The 22,663-nt window shown below is 36.7% G+C and overlaps 1 protein-coding gene and 1 long non-coding RNA gene across 11 annotated transcripts in view; one reads left to right on the top strand and one right to left on the bottom strand.

Annotated features, from left to right (window-relative positions):
• Positions 1-22,663, bottom strand: part of NAV3 (neuron navigator 3) — a 924,032-nt gene that overhangs the window by 792,162 nt on the left and 109,207 nt on the right. The window lies entirely within an intron of this gene.
• Positions 9,582-15,396, top strand: LOC129049175 (uncharacterized). Of its 2 annotated transcripts, XR_008512013.1 has the most exons (4): positions 9,582-9,721; positions 11,041-11,134; positions 12,392-12,435; positions 12,541-12,666. It is a non-coding gene; the product is annotated as an uncharacterized LOC129049175 (long non-coding RNA). The 2 variants fall into 2 exon arrangements; XR_008512012.1 differs by having other exon boundaries at positions 12,392-15,396.

The raw sequence follows: 22,663 nt of genomic DNA, 5'->3' as shown, positions 1-22,663 counted from the left end.
TAGGGCTTGATAGACCATAACCAGCTTCCTGAATTGCACTTGTAAGCAAATTGGCAGCCAGAGCCCATGGAGTGAAGCACCTCAGTATAATGTGCTCCCTGTGGCTCACTCCCTTAGCACTTTATCCCAGAGTTTGTTCTATTTGCTTAGTTTAGAAGTCAATAAAACTGCACACAGAGCTGCTAAGCACACATAAAACACAAAAATACAACATGTTGAGAAAAAAATAAATAAAAGAAAAACAACACTGCCATTCTTTCTGAACCCTCGGGTTCTAGCCACAGTTCAGGAAGGTCCTATTGACAAAAATATGCCCATGACATCTTACTGGATGGTAAGTTTCCTGCTGATAAACAACCTCCTTTAAGATTATCTTAGTTACATGTTGTAACTCCTAGACGTGGTCACTAAATACAACTGAATAAAGAGATACTTGGCAACCATGAGTAGAAAACTTAGAAAACTTGAACTTCAACTTCAGCCCTTTTTCAGGAGCTCTTGCTCTTATACATTACACAAAAATCAAAATGGATACAAGGCCTAACTTTAAGACCTGAAACCATGAAACTCCTTGAAGAAAAACAGGGGAGAAGCCTCTTGACATTGGTCTAGGCAATGATTTTTTGAATAGCACACCAAAAGCTCAGGCTACAAAAGCAAAAATAAATAAATGGGACTCCATCAAACTAAAAAGCTTCTGTGCAGCAAAGGAAACAATTAACAAAATGAAAAGACAGCCTACAGATTGGGAAAAAATATTTGCAAATCATGTATCTGATAAATGGTTAATATCCAAAATATATAATGAGTTCACACTGTTCAATAGCATAAAAACAAATAAGCCAAAGGATCTGAATAGACATCTCTCTAAAGAAGATATAAAAATAGCCAACAGTTACATGCAAAGATGCTCAACATCACTAAACATCAGGGAAATGCAAGTCAAAACTGCAATGAGTTATCACCTCACACTAGTAAGGACAGCTATTATCAAAAAGACAAGATGTAAAAAGTATTGGCGCAAATGTCGAAAAAAGGATGACCTTGGACATTGTTGGGGAGAATGTAGATTGGTGAAGCCATTACGGAAAGCATATGGAAGTTCCTAAAGAAATTAAAGCTAGAACTACCGTAAGACTCAGCAATTCCTCTTCTGGATATATACTCAAAAGAAATGAATATCATCCTGTAAAGATATCTGCACTCCCATGTTCATTGAAGCACTATTCACAATAACCAAGATACGGAAACAACCAAAGTATCCATCAGCAGGTGAATGAATAAGGAAACTTTGAGATACAGTCACACAAACATGCACACACTAAAATATTATTCAGCCTTTAAAAAGAAAATTCTGCATTTGCCAGGACATGGATGAACCTGTAGGATATTATGCTAAGCGAAATAAGCCAGACATAGAAAGCAAAATACTGCATTATCACACAGTGGTTACCAAGGGCATGGGGTAGATGTGAGTCAAAGAAAGGGAGTTCTTGGGACAAATAATAAGAATATGGCTTAGAGGGAAATATATACAATAATGTGAGTCTTTAATCCTAATTTCACAAACCTTAACACAAGAACACCCACCAGGCATATTGCAATTTTATCATATAGATTCTGAGCTCACCAAAATCAACAAGACTAAAACTTAAGGCTTAAACCAAACTCTTGTGCCACTTGATCCCAAAGCAGAAATTCCTCAACCAGGAGTTAGTATTAACAAATATGTATGCCCCTAAGAGAGGGATATATTAACATAACCTTATAAATCAGATCTAATTCTCCCACATATAACTCTAACTATCCATGCATCACATATACTTAAAAAAAATGTGAGTACACAGTAGGTATATATATATTAATGGGGTATATGAGATATTTTATATATATATATGCACGCAATGCATAATAATCACATCATGTAAAATAAGATATTCATCAACTAGAGCATTTATCCTTTGTGTTACAAACAATCCAATAATACACTTTCAGTTATTTTAAAATGTACAATTAAATTATTATTGACCAAAGTCTCTCTATTGTCCTATCAAATACTAGATCTTATTCATTCTATATTTTTCTATCCATAAACCAGGGGTCCCCAATCCCCAGGGGCCGGGGACCGGTACTGGTCCATGGCCTGTTAGGAATTGGGCCACAAAGCAGAAAGTGAGCAGCGGGTCAAGGAGCATTACAGTCTGAGCACTGCCTCCTGTCAGATCACCAGCAGCATTAGATTCTCATAGGATGGCAAACCCTATTGTGAACCGCACATGTGAGGGATCTAGGTTGTGCGTTCCCTATGAGAATCTAATACCTGATGATATGAGGTATCTGAAGTGAAACAGTTTCATCGCAAAACCATCCCCTCTCATCCCCCCTCCCCCATCAGTAGAAAATTTGCCTTCCATAAAACTGGTCCCTGGTGCCAAAAATGTTGGGGCCCATTGCCATTAACCATCCTCCCATCACCCACCTTTTCATTACCCTTCCCAGCCTCTGGTAACCATCATTCTACTCTCTATCTCCATGAGCTCAACTGTCCTCATTTTTAGCCCCTACAAATAAGTGAGAGCATGCAGAATTTCTCTTTCTATGTCTGACTTATTTCACATAACATAATTGAACTCCAGTTCCATCCATGTTGTTGCAAATGACAAGGTCTTATTCCTTTTTGTGGATGAATAGTACTCTGTTGTCTATAAGTGCCACATTCTCTTTATCCATTTATCTGTTGATGGACACTTAGGTTTCTTCCACAACTTGGCTATTATGAATAGCTGCAATAAACACAGTAGTGTAGATATCTCTTGGATACACTCATTTCCTTTCTTTTGGGTATATACCTAGCAGTGGGACTGCTGGATCATATGGTACCTCTACTTTTACATTTTTTGAGGAACCTCCAAACTGTTCTTCATAGTGGTTGTACTAATTTACATTCCCACTAACATTGTACAAGGGTTCCCTTTTCTCTACATCCTTTCTAGCATTTGTTATTGCCTGTCTTTTGGATAAAAGCCATTTTAGCTTGGATGAGATAGTATCTAATTGTAGTTTTTACTTGCATTTCTCAGATTTAGTGTACCTTTTCATATAACTGTTTGTCATTTTCATGTCTTCTTTTGAGAAATGTCTATTCAGATCTTTTGCCCATTAGTTGATCAGATTATTAGACTTTTTTCATATAGAGTTGTTGAAGCTCCTTGTATGTTCTGATTATTAGACCCTTGTCAGATGGATAGTTTGCAAATATTTTCTCCTATTCTGTGGGTTGTCTTTTTACTCTGTTGATTATTTCCTTTACTGTGCAGAAGCTTTTTAACTTGATACAATGCCACTTGTCCATTTTTGCTTTGGTTGCCTGTGCTTGAGAGGTATTACTCAAGAAATCTTTACCAAGTTCAATGTCCTGGAGAGTTTCTACAATGTTTTCTTTTAATAGTTTCTTAGTTTGAGGTTTTAGATTCAAGTCTTTAATCCATTTTTATTTGATTCTTGTATGTGGCAAGAGACAGCAATCTAATTTCATTCTTCTGCGTATGGATATCCAGTTCTCCCCGCACCATTAATTGAAGAGACTGTCCTTTCTCCAGCATATTTTCTTTAGTAGCTTTGTTGAAAATGAGTTCACTGTGGATGTATGGATTTGTTTCTGGGTTCTCTATTTTGTTCCATTGGTCTATGTGTGTGCTTTTATGCCAGTACCATGCTGTTTTGTTTACTGTGGGTGTATAGTATAATTTGAAGTCAGATAACGTGATTCCTCAAGTTTTGTTCCTTTTTCTCAAGACAGCTTTGGATATTCTGGGTCTTTTCTGGTTCCATATACATTTTAAAATTGTTTTTTCTATTTCTGTGAAGAATGTAATTGGAATTTTGATGGAGATTGCATTGAATCTGTAGATTGCTTTGGTTAATATGGCCATTTTAACAATATTGATTCTTCCAATCCATTAACATGGAATATTTTTGCTTTTTTATGTCTTCTTGAACTTCTTTCAATGTTTTATCATTTTTATTGTAGAGATCTTTCACTTCTTTGGTTAATTACTACATATTTAATTTTATGTAGCTATTGTAGATGGGATTATTTTCTTGATTTCTAAGATTGTTCACTGTTGGGATATAATAATGTTACTGATTTCTGTATGCTGATTTTATATTCTGCAACTATACTAAATTTGTTTATCAGTTCTAACAGTTTTTTGCCAGAGTCTTTAGGTTTTTGCAAATATAAGATCATATTATCTGCAAACAAAGATAATTTGACTTCTTCCATTCAAATTTAGATGGCCTGTATTTCTTTCTCTTGTCTGACTGCTCTACCTAGGACTTCCAGTACTATGTTGAATAAAAGTGTTGAAAGTGGACATCCTTGTTATGGTCCAGATGTTAGAGGAAAGGCTTGGAAGTCCCCATTCAGTTTGATACTAGCTGTGGGTCTGTCATACATGGCTTTTATTGTGTTATGTTCTTTCTATCCTGTTTTTGAGGGGTTTTATCATGAATTGACGTTGAAATTTATCAAATGCTTTTTCAGCACAATTGAAATAATTGTATATGGTTATTGCCCCTCATTCTCTTCATATGATGTATCACATTAATTGATTTGTATATGTTGAACCATCCTTGCATCTCTGGAATAAATCCCAGTTGGTCATGATGAATGATCTTTGTAATGTGTGATTGAATTTGGTTTGCTAGTATTTTGTTGAGGATTTTTACATCAATTTTCATCAGGGATATTGGCCTGTAGTAGTTTTGGTTTGTGTGTCTGTGTGTGTTTTGTTTGTTTGCTTGTTTGTTTTGGGTGTGTCTTTGACTAGTTTTGGTATCAGGGTAATATTGGCTTCATAGAATGCATTTGAATGTATTCCCTCTTCCCCCGTGTTTCAGAATAGTGTGAATAGGATTTGGTATTAGTTCTTTGAAGTTTGGTAAAATTCAGCAGTGAACCCATTGGGTCCTGGGATTTTCTTTGCTGGGAGACTTTTTCTTATGGCTTCACTCTCGTTACTTATTATTGGTTCGTTCAAGTTGTGGATTTCTTCATGGTTCAACCTTGGTAGGTTGTAGGTGTCTAGGAATTAATCAATTTCTTCTAGGTTTTCCAATTTTTTGGCATATAGTTGCTCATAGTAGCCTCTAATTATCCTGTTAATTTCAGTTGTAACATCTCCTTTTTCATCTCTGATTTATTTGGGATTTCTCTTTTATCTTAGTCTGGCTAAAGGTTTTTTGGTTTTATCTTTTCAAAAAACCAACTTTTCATATTGTCGGTTTTTTGTATTGTTTTCTTTGTTTCAATTTTATTTATTTCTGCTCTGATCTTTAGTATTTTTTTCCTCTACTAATTTCACATTTGGTTTGCTCTTGCTTTTCCAATTCTTTAAGATGCATCACTAGGTTGTTTATTTCAAGTTCTTCTACTTTTTTGATGTAGGAACTTATAACAATAAACTTTCCTCTTAGTACTGCTTTTGCTGTATCCTATAGGGTTTAGTATATTTTGTTTCCATTGTCATTTCTTTTGAGAAATTTTTAAATTTCCTTCTTAATTTCTCCATTGACTCACTGGTCATTCAGGAGCATATTGTTTAATTTCCGTATGTTTAAATAGTTTCCAAAATTCCTCTTACTATTGATGTCTAGTTTTATTCCATTGTGATCAGAGAAGATGCTTGATATTATTCCATTTTTTAACTTTTATTTTAAGCACTATTCACAATAGCAGAGATGTGGAATCAATCCAGGCTTTTTTATTTTTTAAGATATGTTTTGTGCCCTAACATATGGTCTATCCTTGAGAATGATGCATGTGCTGAAGAGAAGGTGTATTCTGCAGCTGTTGGAGAACATGTTCTGTAAATATCTATTAGGACCACTTGGTCTATAGTGCAAATTAAGTCCAATGTTTCTTTCTTGATTTTCTGTCTATATGATCTGTCCAATGCTGAAGGTGGGGTGTTGAAGTCTCCAGCTATTATTGCACTGGGGTGTCTCTCTTTAGATCCAGTAATATTTGCTTTATATGTCTAGGTGCTCCAGTGTTGGTTGCATATATATTTAAAATTGCTACATCCTCTTGCTGACTTGACCCCTTTATGATTCTATAAAGACCTTCTTTGTCTCATTTTATAGTTGTTGTCTTGAAATTTATTTTACGTGACATAAGTAGAGCTATTCCTGCTTTTCTTACTTTCCATTTGCATGAAATATCTCTTTCCATCCCTTTATTTTCAGTCTATATGTGTCTTTATAGGTGAAGTGTGATTCTTGTAAGCAACAGATCATTGGGTCTTGTGTTTTGATCCCGTTTATCCACTCTCTGTCCTTCGACTGGAGAGTTTGGTACATTTACATTCAATGTTATTATTGATAAGTAAGAACTTAACAAGTCCTTATCAAGAATAAGAACTTAATAATAATAAATCGTTGCCATTTTGTTGTTTTCTGTCCCTTTTTTCTTGTCTTTCTTTTAGTAAAGGTGATTTTGTGGTTTTCTCTTTCTTCTTTCCTTTCTTCTTGCCTTCCTTTTAATAAAGGTGATTTTCTCTGATAGTATGCTTTAATTTCTTTCTTGTGTGTCTATTGTACATTTTTTTTTTAATTTGAGGTTACCATAAGGCTTGCAAGTAGTATCTTATAATCCATTATTTTAAACTGATGACACCTTAACACTGATTGTATAAACAAAAAAGCAAAGAGAAAACTAATAAAAACTCTGCATTTTAATATCATCCCCCCCTCACTTTTTAACTTTTTATTGTTTCTATTTATATCATACAGTACTGGCTATGTCTTAAAAAGTTGCCATTTTTGTACAGTTCATTGGTTCATCTTTCTACTCAAGATATGAGTAGTTTACAAACCACAATTATGGTGTTATTATATTGTATGCTTTTTTATGTATTTACATTACCAGTGAGTTTTGTGCCTCCAGATGATTTATTGCTTACTAACATTCTTTACTTTTGGATTGAAGGATTCCCTTTAGCATTTCTTGTGGGACAGGTCTGGTGTTGAAATTCCTCAGCTTTTGTTTGTCTGGAAAAGTCTTTATTTCTTCTTTGTTTTTGAAGGATATTTTCACTGAATACACTATTCTGGGAGAAATTTTCCCTTCAGCACTTTAAATACATTGTGCCACCCTTTCCTGGCCTGTAAGTTTCCACTGAGAAGTCTACTGCCAAACATTATGGAGCTCCAGTTTATGTTATTTCTTTTCTCTTGTTGCTTTTAGAATGTTTTCATAATCAAACTCCCAAAGATCAAGGATAATTAAATGTCTTGAGGTAGTTTTATCTGGGTTAAATCTGCTTGGTGTTCTATGACCTCCTTATACTTGAATACTGATATCTTATTCTAGGTTTGAGAGGTTCTCTGTTAATATCACTTTAAATAAACTTTCTACCCCTGCTCTCTCACTACCTCCCCTTTAAAGCCAATGATTCTTAGATTTGCCTTTTTGAAGCTGTTTTCTAGATCTTTCAGGCATGCTTCATTCTTTTTTTATTTTGTCACCTCTGACTGTCTTTTCAAAAAGCCTGTTTTCAAGCTTACTAATTCTTTCTTCTGCTGGGTCAACTCTCCTCTTATGAGATTCTGGTGCATTCTGCAGCATGTCAATTGCATTTTTCAACTCCAGAATTTATGCCTGATTCTTTTTTAGTCATTTCAATCTCTTTGTTAAATTTACCTGATAGGATTCTGAATTCCTTCTCTGTATTACCTTGAATTTTATTGGTTTCCTTCCTCAAAACAGATATTTTAAATTCTCTGTCTGAAAGATCACATATCTCTGTCTCTCCAGGACTGGTCACTGGTGCCTTATTTAGTTCAATTGGTGAGGTCATGTTTTCCTGGGTGGCTTTCATGCTTGAGGATATTTGTTCGTGTCTGGGCATTGAAGAGTTAGATATTTATTATAGTCTTTGCAGTTTGGTCTTATTTGTACCTGCCCTTCTTAGGAAGGCTTTCTGAGTATTCAAAGGGACTTGGGTATTTGATGTAAGTTTTTTATCACTGCTGCACATTTGCATGAGCTGTCACCCCAAGCCCAGCAACACTGTGGCTCTTGCAGACTCATAGAAGTACTGCCTTGGTGGACTTGGATAAAATCTGGAAAAATTATCTGAATTACCAGACAGACTCTTACTCTCTTCCCTTACTTTCTCCCAAACAGAGTTTCACCCTCTCTGTGTTGAGCTGCCTGGAGCTGGGGCAGGGCGACACAGCACCCCTGTGGTCACCACCACTAGAACTGTACTGGGTCATACCTGAAGTCAGCACAGCACTGGGTCTCATTCAGGCCCGTGGTAACCACTGCCTGGCTATCACCTTTGTTCACTCAGGGCCGTGGGGCTCTACAATCAGCAAGTAGTGAAACCAGTCTGGCTTGCCTTCTTCCTTTCAGGGCAACAATTTCATCTGGGAGCCTAGGCCTAGAGTCAGAAACTTTAGGAATCTACCCAGTGCTGTATTCTACTGCAGCTAAGCTCACACCCAAGCCACAAGACAAAGTACTTCCCACTCTTCTCTCTCTTTTCCACAAGCAGAGAAGTGTCTTCCCATGGCCACCACCACCCCAGGCCCACAGTAAGCACTTCCTGGCTATCACTGATGTTCATGCAATGCCCAAGAGCTCCTCAGTCAGCTTGTGATGAATGTTGTCAGGCCTGGAACACTCCCTTCAGGGCAGTGGGTTCCCCTCTGGCTCAGGGCAGGTCCAGAAATGCCATCCAAGAACCCACTTAATGGTCTACCCCACTGTGGCCAAGCTGGCACTTAAACTGCAAGACAAAGTCCCCTTTACTCTTCTCTCTCCTTTTTTTTCAAGTGGAAGGATTCCCTCCCCATAGCCACCACAGCTAGAAATATGCTTGGTCACACTTGAAGCTAACACATCTCAGAGTCTCACTGAAGGCTCATGATGAATGCAGCCTGGATACCACTGCTGATTATTCAGGGCCCAAGGGCTCTTTAGTCAGCAGGTGATGAATCCTGCTAGGACTGGGTTCTTCTCTTCAAGGCAGCAAGTTCCCTTCTAGCCCAGGGTATGTCTAGAGAGGTTTAGGAGCTAGGGCTTGGAATAGGGGCCCAAGGACTCTGCCTGATACCCTATATACTGTGGCTAAGCAGGTATACAAGTTGCAAGTCAAAGTTCTCTTTACTTTTCCCTCTCTTCTCTTCAAACAGAAGGAAGGATTCCCTCCCAAAGCTGTGAGCGTGCTGCCTGAGGTTGGGGAAAAGGTGATGCAAGCCAGCCTGGTTGGTGCCTCATTAGGTCACATGGCCCCCAAATCCACAGGTTCCAAGCCCAGCATGGCTCTAGGACTTGCCCAGGAATTGCAGTCTTTGTGGCCTAGACCGCTTTTCGAGTTTATTTTGGACCCAAGCCCTTTAGCCTACAGTGGTAGGGCTTGCTGGAACTCAGGTTCCAATCGCTAAGATAAATGTTGCCCCCCTAGCTAGGGCTAGTATAAACACTCCTCTACGGGCTCTGGCTGAGTTCTGCTCAGTGCTGCTTTCCATTGTGACAGCACTAAGTTCCAATGCAAAGTCCTGCAATTGCTTTGTTCTCCCTCCCTCAAGTGCAGTTTCTCTGCACCATGCAGCCACTGCTGGGGGATGAGGGAGGGGTTGTGTCAACAATTCAACACTGTCTTTTCTACCCTCTTCAGTGTCTCTTTCAGTAACATGAAGTTAAAACCAGGTACTCTGATCCTTCACCTGATTCTTGGTTCTCATGCTTTTTTGTGTAGACAGTTGTTAAGTCTGGTGTTCCTGCAGGGAAGATGATCAGTGATGGCTTCTATCTGGTCATCTTGTTCTTCCTCCCCTCCTCCAATACACACATATCATATACACTTTTGATGATATGCCAGAAAACATTTGATAAGACTCAAAGGTAAATGAGCCAATCACTACAAATAGTTTCACAGAGTCTTAAGTAATTATAAGGGTAAGGCATAGAGTAGAGTCTTAGTTCTATTTTAACTCAGTCTAATGTGGCTACTTTTGAGTATTTAGAAAGGAAATGTCCTACTTAAGCTGTTACTGTCCTAGTTGTTTTATATGTTCTTATAATTTGGAGTATGCAAGTTATTAAATTGCCTTGAGCTTAGCAGAGTTGTAAAGCATCTGATAATCCCTGAGGTTTAAAAACAATAAGGAGGACACTCAGACATTTTTTCCCCTTAGCTTAGGGAATCCAAAACCCTGTTCATCAAATGAATTAAGAATATAAAGAATAAAGAATGACTAAAAATAATGTCAAAGAAGTAGCGGATGTCAAACCAACACAGTCAACTGCCTTACTGTAAGAATTAAGTACCTCTACTTTGTGGAATATAGATAAATTCTGACCTGTGGAGCAGGAGTCTCTTGAGAAATAACTGCTAAAAGCTTATCGTTTAGCTAACAAATAAGATGTACTATGTATGTTCTTACTAGAAAAAGCTTTAGGTTAACTGGAATCTCAAAGTCAAATATGAAGCTTCTGAAGCTTATTAATGCCTAAAATGGGATCTATTTAAACCTACAATTAAATCAAAGGAGAGTTTAAAGAAAATCAATTGAGTTCATAATAAAATATATCTGCAGTTCTTATGGTTTCCAAGACAAAAACAGCTGCAGCAATTCCATGGTATGTGTTTGGAAGCAGGTCTTTAGTTTTTGTCATCTTTCCCGCTGTTCTTCAGCTGTCAGATTGAATCTACCCATAGACAGGATATATCCATACCAGTCAATTTGTGAAACACAGGTAATAAAAAAACATTATTAATAAAACTATATTAAGTGCAGTGAACATGATATTATTATAAGTGAATCTTAGATGATATTTAGTAATTATTGATGAAATCTATTATAATAGAAAAAATTCCTCATACTATTTTCTGGGCACATAAGACTAGTTATTTAGTATTATTGTACCTGTTTCTATATGGGGTCATGTGACTGAATGTTGGCTAATAGAACATAGGGAGCTGGGAATTACATGGGAATTATATTACTCCTATACTTGACCCCTAGGATACAATTACGAATTCCAAGGAGACTCTAGGACATGAATCCACAAGATAGAATTCTGGATTCCTGAGTCACCACTGGAAGGAAAAACATCCAGGTGAGTCTTCTGACTTTCTATTACATGTAGCTATTAATGTTCCAACTGGTTTTTACAATTCTCAATCTCTAACCAAAATGAGGAGAGAATGTGCTATTAGGACCCTAAAGATAAAATTTAACATTCATTGAGCACTAAATATATGCCAGGCACTTCCTAAGTGCTCCTAAACATTATCTCATACATTTCTCATAAGACCTTGAGCTTTATAATCTCTATGAGGAAGCTGAAGCTAGGAGAAATCCAATAAAGTTCCAAGGTTATACAGCAAGAAGAGGCAGAGCTTGATTGAAACTTAGCAGTTTCTCTACAGAGCTCACATGACAACAGTGCATGGGATTCCTGTTCAGTACATCCCAGGAACTATGCTAGCCAATTTGGATCCAGAGAATAAATACAGTGTCCGACTTTTAGCAACTTACAGACAAGTGGGAAAATGATTGATATTTCAAGGACTCAATGAACTGCCCTAATGAAAAACTGAAACAATACGAGTGGAATAAAAAGAACTTCCAGGCAAATCTGGTACTTCATGGGGACATTGTCACTATTCTTCAATTGACTGAATGGAACCAACTCATAGGCATCATCCTGAGACCTTCCCCAACCTGAAACCCTTGAGGAACTGAAAAATTGAATCCTCTAACACAATTTCCCATACTGTGGCTCCTTGAAGGACTATTAAACCTTCTAAGCAGGCTGGAGTTTAGTTATACGTTAAATCACTTTTTTTTTTTTAAGAAAAACGTAGGATTCTGTAATTTACTTGTTTACTTTACAACATATAATAAAAATGACAGTAGTAATTGACATTTCTTAAGCACTTATGTTCCAAAGTTCTAATCTTTTTATAGATATTCTTTCATTTAATCCTTATAATAATCCCATAAGACAGGTATTATTATTATCTGGCTTTCCAGATGAGGAGAAAAACATTGAGAGACAAAGAGGTTAAATAACTTCCTAAGGTCATACAGCTCACAAGTGGTAGAGCCAGTACATACAAACTTAGCTTTATCTTAAAATAGTTGCTTAGTCTGAAAATATTTTCTAAAATTTTTGTTGAAGCAAAACATACATAACATAAAATTTACCATCCTAACCATTTTTAAGTGTACATTTCAGTGGCATTAAATATTAATACATTCACATTGTTAGGCAACTAATACCACCATCCATCTCCAGAACTTTTCAATCTTCCCAAATTGAAACTCGGAATTCATTAAACAATAATTCCCTATTTTCCCTTTTCCGTAGCCCACCACCATTACACCTTGTCTTTATAACTTTGACCATTCCAGGTAAGTCACTTCTCGATTGATTGATGCCTGCCCATTGAGTGGACTGCTGCTCATTTCAGGTAAGCAAATGCTATCTTTGTTAGCCTCAAGCTGTGTTTTTTCCAGTGCTTCTGGGGTTTTTCCCCCCACCTTATTTGCTGCTGCTTCTGCTAAGCACACCATCCTGTAGTTTTACTTGGTGCCTTACTACTGGATCTTCTTTCCTAGTCAATCAAGCCACAGCCAATTTTGGTGAGCTACCTTTGATGCATGAAGGATAACTGCCCAAGGGCTTGACACTAATATCCTGTTCAAACAGTATTAAATAAACCAAAAAACTTAATCCATTTAATAAATATTTACTGAACGCTGACTACTTCCCAGGCATTGTGCTAGACAGCTGCAGGAATATAAAGGGGAGCAAAAACAAATGCACTCCCAGCCACCATAAAGCATACAGTTTAGCACTAGACAGGCACTAATCAATTAACTCTAATAGATGTAAACCAAAATTGTGGAAAGTGCTATGAAGCAGTACAAGATACCTCAAAAGCACAAGATATATGGTACAACAGGATACTAAGGATAGGACAGAAATGACAAATGGTGAGTGGATGTTTCTTAGGCAGAGATTGGTAGGGAAAAGCATTTTATACTGAGAGCCCAACTTGTGCAACAGCTATGTGGCTAGATGGAGCATTGTAAACATAAGGGACTTAAAGATCATAAATAGTAAGGGAAAGCCTGGGTCAATATAAAGCTGGAAAGATAAGCAAAGACCAGATCATCTAGAGTCATAGTTCTGTTGTAGTCACAGGGAGTTTTGAGACAAGTAATTACAGAAATACCACCAATAAGATCATGTGACCCTCAAATAACTACAGAAATCTACCTAAAATGAGGTTATCATTATTACTTGGGGGATCTTCCCAGAAGCACAACTGACTTGTTATTTATGCACAACCTGTGGGCAGTTTTCTCTGCAAGAACCATCTAATGAGAAAGGTGGTCTGAAATTTGTTCCTGACTTTAGTTGAAGTCATCAATGACACAACCTAGATAGGTCCTGGAAAGCATTCAGCTCTGCCTCAGCTCACTATCCAAGGTTGCTATGGATGATAGCAGTGTCCTAGACTTACTCATTTCAGTATTAATGCATCCTGATGTGGCCGAATTAATGCCTTAAATCAAATGGAAAGGTTTATGCAGAAACTCAAGAAGAAAGCCATTAGGTTTTCTAAGATAAACCCTGATGTTTTGTGGAATTTGTTTGATTAGCTAGGCCTGGGGTCCTGGGGGGTATGGTAGGGACCCTGGAAATCCTGTTTCAAGTGGGAACAACTTGAAATCCTATTAATATTCACCTTAAATACCGTATGAGACAAATGACACAGATTTGGGCCAGCTTCTGCCAGCCAGATTAAATAGAATGGCCAAGGGAATGGCATACTCATGCGAAAATTCAAAAAACTAAGATAGTATAGAAATAAGGGGTGGATATAATTGGGAGGCAATTTTCCACATTTATGCCTATCTTACAAGCAGAAGCACTAACAGTCTTTGTTCTGGACCATCTTTTCAAGAATGTTTGGTAGAAAATAGCCTTGGAAGATAGAAAGAGTACTCCCTCTCTCTGAAGCAAAGGGCAGATTTGTTTACTGTCCAGTATAATAAAGATAATGTTTCTGTCCAAGAAAAGGTCAGGCAGGTTTGCTTGGAGTACATCATAAAAGATTCCCTTTCCTTAATTTGGCTGAGGCTCCTTTTCTATAATGCAAGCCACTGCATGCACAGGTATCATTTGGCCTTCTTTGCATTGTGTTGGGAATAGGGGTTCAGAAAACTAGTGAGGATGCTAAACTGCTACTGCTACTGCTATTGTTTTGAGTGAAAAAAAAAAATCCTTTGTATCTGAATCAGAAGTCTTTATTTTGCCAAATATGTGATGGGCTAACTGACTAGCTTGCAAGTAGGGTAAAATATCAGACTTGTCACATCTCTTGGCATTCATAATCCTCTAGGGTAGATATTACAATGTCTACTTTTCAGATGAAGAAACTGAGGTTTTGTCACATAAAGTATAGTATCAAATTATTCATTTACTTTTTTGGTCAATCAAGCTATGTCTAAATGTTAGGAGTCCAGGTATGAATGATGTATGGAGAATCTATGCCCCTGGCTTGATCTTAAATACTCTTGTCCAGAAAGTCATCTTTAAATGTGCAATACTTATTTTTTTTAAAAGATAATTGGGCCGGACATGGTGGCTCACGCCTGTAATCCCAGTACTTTGGGAGGCTGAGGTGGGTAGATCTCCTCAGGTCAGGAGTTCAGGACCAGCCTGGCCAACATGGTAAAACCCCATCTCTATAAAAATACTAAAATTAGCCAGGTGTGGTGGCGCACTCCTGTAATCCCAGCTACTTGGGAGGCTGAGGCAGGAGAATCACTTGAACCCAGGAGGCAGAGGTTGCAGTAAGCCGAGTGCCATTGCACCCCAGCCTAGGCAGCAAGAGTGAAACTCAGTCTAAAAAAAAAAAAAAAAAAAACCAAGTGCTGGAACCCAGATCAAACCATACCTAAAGAGAACATACAGCTGGAATTTTGGTTGCATAATTTTAAAAATACCCTTAAGTAAGCCAACTAGCAGTGTATCTTCTGAACCTTGCAACTGTCAGGTTGCTGATTAATACAGTCCACCTAACTTTAGAACCCATCTTCATAACCCCTAACACTATACTATACTATACTATACTATACTATACTATACTATACTATACTATACTATACTATACTATACTTCATAACCCCTAACACTTATAGATGTTAAAAAAGCTAAAAAGCTATAATTTGTGAAACACTTAATCAAGAAATAGGATTTTTCAATACTGGCAAATAACTGTCCAAAAGTTTTTACATGTTACAGAAGAAATAGTCTTCCCCTGTCCAGAGCTGTTGGCATGAAAGTGCTTCAAAGCTCATACACATAAATAACAAAGAAAGAGAAACTAAAATCATTGAAAGCTAACTAAAGCATTTGGCAAAGACATAAACAATATTTTACCTACTAATATGCTTATCAGACATCAAGAAATAGATGACAGAATCCTGTAGTCAGAATCTCAGAGTTAACTTCAACTGAGAAGAGCATAGTATGCTTGAAGAATTTCAAGTAGTGGAAAGTTTATGCAGAATATAGTAGTGGGAAATTAATCTGGAGAGGCAGGTACCTAGGGGTCAGAGCATAAAGGGCACAGTGATTTGATGTATAGGCTAATCTGTTTCATTATTATCCAGCAAGTCAGATGTTTAAATCTGGGAAACATAGACCACATATGTGGAATATGAACATTCTGAGACTATGATTATATGGCATGTGTGTTTGCAGGGTAATACATACTGGGAAAGGATTTTTATAAACATCTGTAAATTCTTAAAAAGGTTCATGAATGAAGAAAGGTTATGAAATCTATTGGGAGCATGTATAGGAGAATTTCCCTCAAGGGATGCTTGGAAGAGATGAGTCTGTCTCCTGGACCGTATATGGATTAGGCAGACAGTACATGATACTGAAGAAAAGAAAATCAGGTAAGAGACTATGAGAAGTACCATAAAAATGACGCAAACAGCACTTCCATCAAATTGAGAAGCTCAACAAAAGAGTCCCTACTGGGTAAATCCAATGGGCAACAATATCCTTGCTATAATAATGTATGACCATAATAGGCCTAAGAACATGTATGCATTTTAATAACCAGGGATACACTTAAGAATAGCATTACATACACAGCTAGTTTGCTGACAAATCTCTGAATTAACTTCAATTAGTATTAAATCTAAGATTGGTTTTATTTTACATTTTAATAAATGTCTTTCAGTTTGCAGATGATACCAGGTATTTCTGACTAGTATAATATCAGTCTCAGAAATAAACTGTACAAAGATCACACAAAGCTATGTGAGTGGGCAGAAATATGAGCAAATATTCTTAGCTGAAATAATACAAACTATATTTGTATGATAGTCATTTAGAATGTAAGAAGAAAAATATTATGCAAAAGAGCAATATACCAATGAAAAGATGCTCAACATTACTAACAATAAGAAAAACATAAAACCTTTTACACCTAAAAAGAGTAAAAAGATTAAAGTCTTCAAATACCAAATGTTGACAAGGAAGTTGACCAATTCTTGTACTGCTAGTGGAGAAAATCTTGGTAAACAAGTTTGGAGAACAAAATGTTAACATCCAGTGAAGCTGAAGATATTTAGGCCCATGATAGGCAGAATAAATGCCTCTCAAAGCTGTCCATGTCCTAGTCCCTAAAACTTATGTGCAAATTGCATTAGCTGACAAAAGGGATTTTGCAGATTTGATTAAGAATCTGAGATGCAAAGAATATCTAGGTGGGCCCAACATAATCACAAAGGTCCTCATTAGAGCCAGGAGTAGGAAGGCCAGAGTCAAAGAGAAATTTGAGACATGATGCAGTTGGCTTGGGGATCTAGAACTAGAAATACCATTTGACCCAGCCATCCCATTACTGGGTATATACCCAAAGGACTATAAATCATGCTGCTATAAAGACACATGCACACGTATGTTTATTGCAGCATTATTCACAATAGCAAAGACTTGGAACCAACCCAAATGTCCAACAATGATAGACTGGATTAAGAAAATGTGGTACATATACACCATGGAATACTATGCAGCCATAAAAAATGATGAGTTCATGTCCTTTGTAGGGACATGGATGAAATTGGAAATCATCATTCTCAGTAAACTATCACAAGAACAAAAAACCAAACACCGCATATGCTCACTCACAGGTGGGAATTGAACAATGAGAACACATGGACACAGGAAGGGGAACATCATACTCTGGGGACTGTTGTGGGGTGGGGGGAGGGGGGAGGGACAGCATTGGGAGATATACCTAATGCTAGATGACGAGTTAGTGGGTGCAACGCACCAGCATGGCACATGTATGCATATGTAACTAACCTGCACATTGCGCACATGTACCCTAAAACCTAAAGTATAATAATAATTTTTAAAAAAAGAAAAAAAAAAAGAAAATGGAGGAGGGACTGCAAGCCAAGGAATGCCTCTAGAAGCTGAAAGCAGCAAAGAAACAATTCTTTACAGACTTGAAAAGGAACACAGCCCTTCTCATACCTTGACTTTAGCCCAGTGACACCAATTTTAGACTTCTACCTCCAAAATTGTAAGACAGTAAATCTGTGTTCTTTTAAGCCACTGAGTTTGTGGTCATTTATTATAGCAGCAATAGAAAACTAATACACTACCCTTTACCTGGAAATTTCATTCTCAGATATATGGATCTAGAGAAAAATCTTGCACACAAGAAAACTTATTCAGAAATGCTTAGTGCAGCATTTTTATAAAAGCATAAAACTAGGAACTTCCTAAATATTCATCGTCAGGAAAAAGCACACTGAGATATGATCATATAAGACAGCAGTCTGCAACAGGGAAAATGGGTACAGCTACATGTAATAACATGGATACAGCTCTAAAACATAACATTTAGCAAAAAAAATTAGTTTAGCTTTTAAATTAGAATTAAAAACATTAATTATGTATATTGCATGTCTGCATAATATATTTATATACAGAAATAAAATAATATATGCATAAGAATGATTAAAAAACCAAATTCAGCATATGATTATTTCTGAGAACAAGAGGGCATCCTGGTGTGAAGAAAATTTGAAGCAAATATCACAAAATAATGAGATTTGATAAAGTTAGGTGATAAGTATGTAGTTGTTTACCATTCTACTTCCTTGAACCATTGATGATTCCAGTACTTTCAGATCCAATATTCTGCATCAATCTCTCCATCAGAACTGCCACCCCTTAAGCTAGTTAAATGTTGCTGGAAATATATCAGACACAATGCTCTGTTTTCTCATATAAGTATCAGAATCTACACACAAAATCCTTATAAAGCCTCCAATACTCAGGTGCTATAGCGCAAAGAAAATAGTTGACATGAAAGTTAAAGAGATCTTATAATAAGGGTATAAGGCAGGTCTTCTCAAATTTTTGGTCTTAGAATTCCTGTGAACCCTCAAAAACTGAGGAACACAGTGATCTATATGTGTCATATCTATCAATACTTATTAAGACTTAAAACAGACACATTTTTAAATATTTGATAGTTCATTTAAAATAACATTACCATAGCCATTACATCTTAGAACATAAGTACATATGTTCTAACATGTAACATTTAAACATTTTTAAAACCATAAATAATTAGTGAGAAGAGTGGCAATGTTCTGCATCTTTGTAAATTTCTTTACTGTCTGGCTTCATAAAAGCCAGCTGGATTCTGCTGAAATGTATTGTTTTGGTTGAAGAATAATAAAGATAATCTGGCCTCACATAGATTCATAGACCTTACAGACCTGAGAAAGATTGTGGAGATCTCTAAGGATCCTCAGAACAAATGGTGAGAACTGCTGATATAGGCAATATTCTTTGTTCTCAAAACCTGAGGAAGACTCTGATCAAATGTAAAATCTATTACATGAAACAGGCTAAAATTATTTGGTAATTTCAAGATTAATGAAATTATGGAATGCCACAATCATAATTTTCACCCACCCCAAACACACTCATCTTGGAGCTTAAAAGATATGGTTTTTTTGGACAAAAACATGTGATAAACATTAAAAAAAACAAGGTAAATAAATAAACATTTTAAAGAAATTAGATAATTTTAATTCCAATAACTTTTAAATATTAGTAGGTAATAAAATCATGCTGGCTAAAGAATATAATGAAATTTCCATTCCTATAAGTTGTCCTCTCCCAAAGAAGTGAAGATGTACTGCATAAGTAGAAAGAAATTTATATCTCCTTTTACTATTTACCGCCTCTGAAAGAGAAAAATTGAGAAAAGGAAAATCACGAAGTTCTATAACTGAATTGCAAATGATTTGGTATTCTGATCAAATTGAATTGGACATATTTTAGGCAAGAAACATTTACCACAGTATGAATATCTTAATTCATATGTGTCCTTGGTATCTAAATAAAAGTATTTCAGAGCAGAAATCAATCAATAAGAATATATAAAAAACATAACACCACCACAGCACCACCACTACCACCACCCCTTTACTCCCAGGGGAATAAAGGAAGAATCATAATAATAATCATAGTAAACCACAAATAAGGAACAGCTACAAGTTCACAGCTCATCTTCATCCCCTGACCATACACCTCTGGGTGGGAAAGCAACATCCTCTGGGCCAGATCTGAATAACTTCTTATAGAAATGTTAAGTGCCTGAATTATGTTATGCTAACATAACTAACCTGGAGTTCATCTGACAAAGCTCCAGAAGGTATAGGAGTGGGAGCAGGGAATTTTCTCAACAGCCCCTTATCCTGGGAGATAATTAACTCAATGTCAATACACTCATAGTTCCTCCAACGTATGAGATTTTTGGTTTAAATATTAATAGCATAATATTGCCAGAAAATAAATGCTGTTACTTTTGTTCAAATTAACCACTTTTAAGTCAAATATAGGTATTTTTTAAAGTATTTTCTTTATCTTTCTAAAAACCAAATGAAGAAATTAACTAGATGAAGTGTTAACAGTAGCTAAATTCAAGATAAAACAATAAGTTAAAGAAAAGCATTATTTTTACTCTCACCAAATTAAACAAATTAGTAAACTAGCAAGGCTGCTAGATATACACAACAAATTTTCCCACTACAATTTGTATCTTACATGGGAGAAGTCCAGTGTATCTTATGGAAATCCACCGCAATTAGCATAATCTTCCAACTTTCAGATTTGTGTGTTGCTAATGCCTCTGTAAATTTAAACTCTGGAACAATGCCCAGAATTTTTTGTTAACTGAAAACCACGCACATCCCTGAAAGATATCTCCCCCTTCCATAGTTAATGCACGTTTTGCTTCTCAATAGTTTTGGCAACAAATTTTAGAGTTTGCAATTCTATGGTTGGGCTCTGTGACATTGGTTCTCAAAGTGACGTGTGTTATTAGCATAACGGGTGGGCAATTTTCACAAGTACTTTGAATAAAACACACTCAAATATGATTCATTTAAATTTCAAATAATTATTTGATACCTAGCACCTTAAAGAGGGAAAGAAGATTAAAAACCATACGCTACATCCTGGAATGCAGGTTGCTAGAACTTGGGAAGCTATCATTATTCAAGACAACTGAAATCAGATCATTTCAGAACTAAAACTTTTCCAGGCGGGGCCTGATGGCTCATGCCTGTAATACCAGCACTTTGGCTGGTCAAGGCAGGTGGATCCCTTAAGGTCAGGAGTTCGAAACCAGCCTGGCCAACATGGCAAAACCTCATCTCTACTAAAAATACAACAAAATTAGCTGGGCATGGTAGTGGGTACCTGTAATCCCAGCTACTCAGGAGGGTGAACCAGAAGAATCACTTGAACCTGGGAGGCAGAGGTTGCAATGAGCTGAGATCATGCCACTGCACTCCAGCCTGGATGACAGAGCGAGACTCTGTCTAAAACAACAACAACAACAACAACAACAACAACAAAAGCCTAAAACTTATTCAGATCTTAAAAAGGTAGCAGGGTACAAATACCACATATTACACAACTCTGAGGAGTTAGCACATCATGCTGTAATTAGACACTTCATACTCCTCAAGTGAAACACACAACGCTCATTAACTGAAGTAAGGACTATAAATCACCTCGTGTCAGTTTGGGTTTAGTATTATAGCTAAATGAGACATAAAAGCATTTCTGTTACCAGTCAACAATCACTTGAGTTGCATGTAAGCACTGCAGAAATCAAAAGCAAAGAAAAGTGAGTAGATATAGAAAATGAAAAGATTTGAGAAAAAATAAAATGATATAAGGAAGGGAAGATGAAAGGATAGAGACAGAGAAGGAAAGAAAGTAGAGATAGGTTCAAGCTTTCATAGTGTAAAACATCCAGAAGACTTGTAGGATTTCATGGCCCAACATATCCAATGAGCAAATAAAGATCAGTGACAAAAAAATGGCTATTGCAGGAGACTAAGGAGAATTTAATGCTAGTTTTTCAGTTTGTTTTTACTGCCATTCTAAGAGATGGAATGACAATTGAGAGATGCATGTGCCCTAATCCTCGGAAACTATGAATATGTTACATGGCCAAGGGAACTTTCAAGTTAAAACCCTTAAAATAGGGACATAGTTCCAGATTACCCAAATGGACCAAATCTACTCACAGAAGCCCTTGAAAGCAGAGAACTTTCTCAGGCTGGAATCAGAGAGTTGTGGCAAAACAAACAAACAAGCACAGGTGAAGAGATTTGGCATGTGAGAGGGACTTACCCCAGTGTTGCTGAGGGTAGAGGGTGAAGACACACGGAAAGCCTGTGAAAGAAGGCAGACAGGCACCAGCAGAATGACTGGCCTAAACTGACAGCCAGCAAAGAAGGAGCAACCTCAGACAGCAAGCAACTGAATTCAGCTGACAGCCAAGAACGAGCTTGGAAACAGACTCATCCCCAGAGTCTCTAGAAAAGAACACAGCCCACCTGACATCCTGATTTCAGCCTTTTGAAATTCTAAGCACATAACCCAGCTGAGCCTTGCTAGACCTTGATCTCTAGCTGCAGAACTTTGAGGTAATTAAAGCATGCTGTTTTAAGTCACCAAATTTGTCATAATTTGTTATGTCATCAACAGCAAACAAATATAGCCATCCCTGTGAAAAGTGATGTTGGCCAACTCCAGTTGTTGACTGACTATAGAGAAAGACATTACAAGTATGAGCTCAGACTGATATTACCATCAATAGTAATTAAACCTATAACTGTTTTACACAAGCTGGTTTATAAAACTGAATACACGGGAAGAAAATATTATCTTCTCCCAGTGAAAAACACTAAGAGGGTGTGTCAAAGATAAATCAAGCCAGTTTAAGGGCAAAGTGTTTCATTCAAACTGACTTATACTTTGGCAAACATTCAAACATGATTTAGCAAGTGATTAGATAGGGAAGTCTATTATTTATGAAAGATAGGATGTTAAATATGAGATATGGACAATTTGGACTTTATTGTATAACTAAGTTATCAAGTCTTTACAGGCACAAATTGCCTAAAATTTTGTTTTCATTTAATGACTCTTAGAAGACACATAAAGGTCTATGTAGACAGAAGTGTTACCTAATAGCTTTAGATCATCTTATCGTAGTTT

This window comes from Pongo abelii, chromosome 10 (assembly GCF_028885655.2).
Source record: "Pongo abelii isolate AG06213 chromosome 10, NHGRI_mPonAbe1-v2.0_pri, whole genome shotgun sequence".
Taxonomy (NCBI): domain Eukaryota; kingdom Metazoa; phylum Chordata; class Mammalia; order Primates; family Hominidae; genus Pongo; species Pongo abelii.
This window is presented reverse-complemented; position numbering and strand designations above follow the sequence as displayed.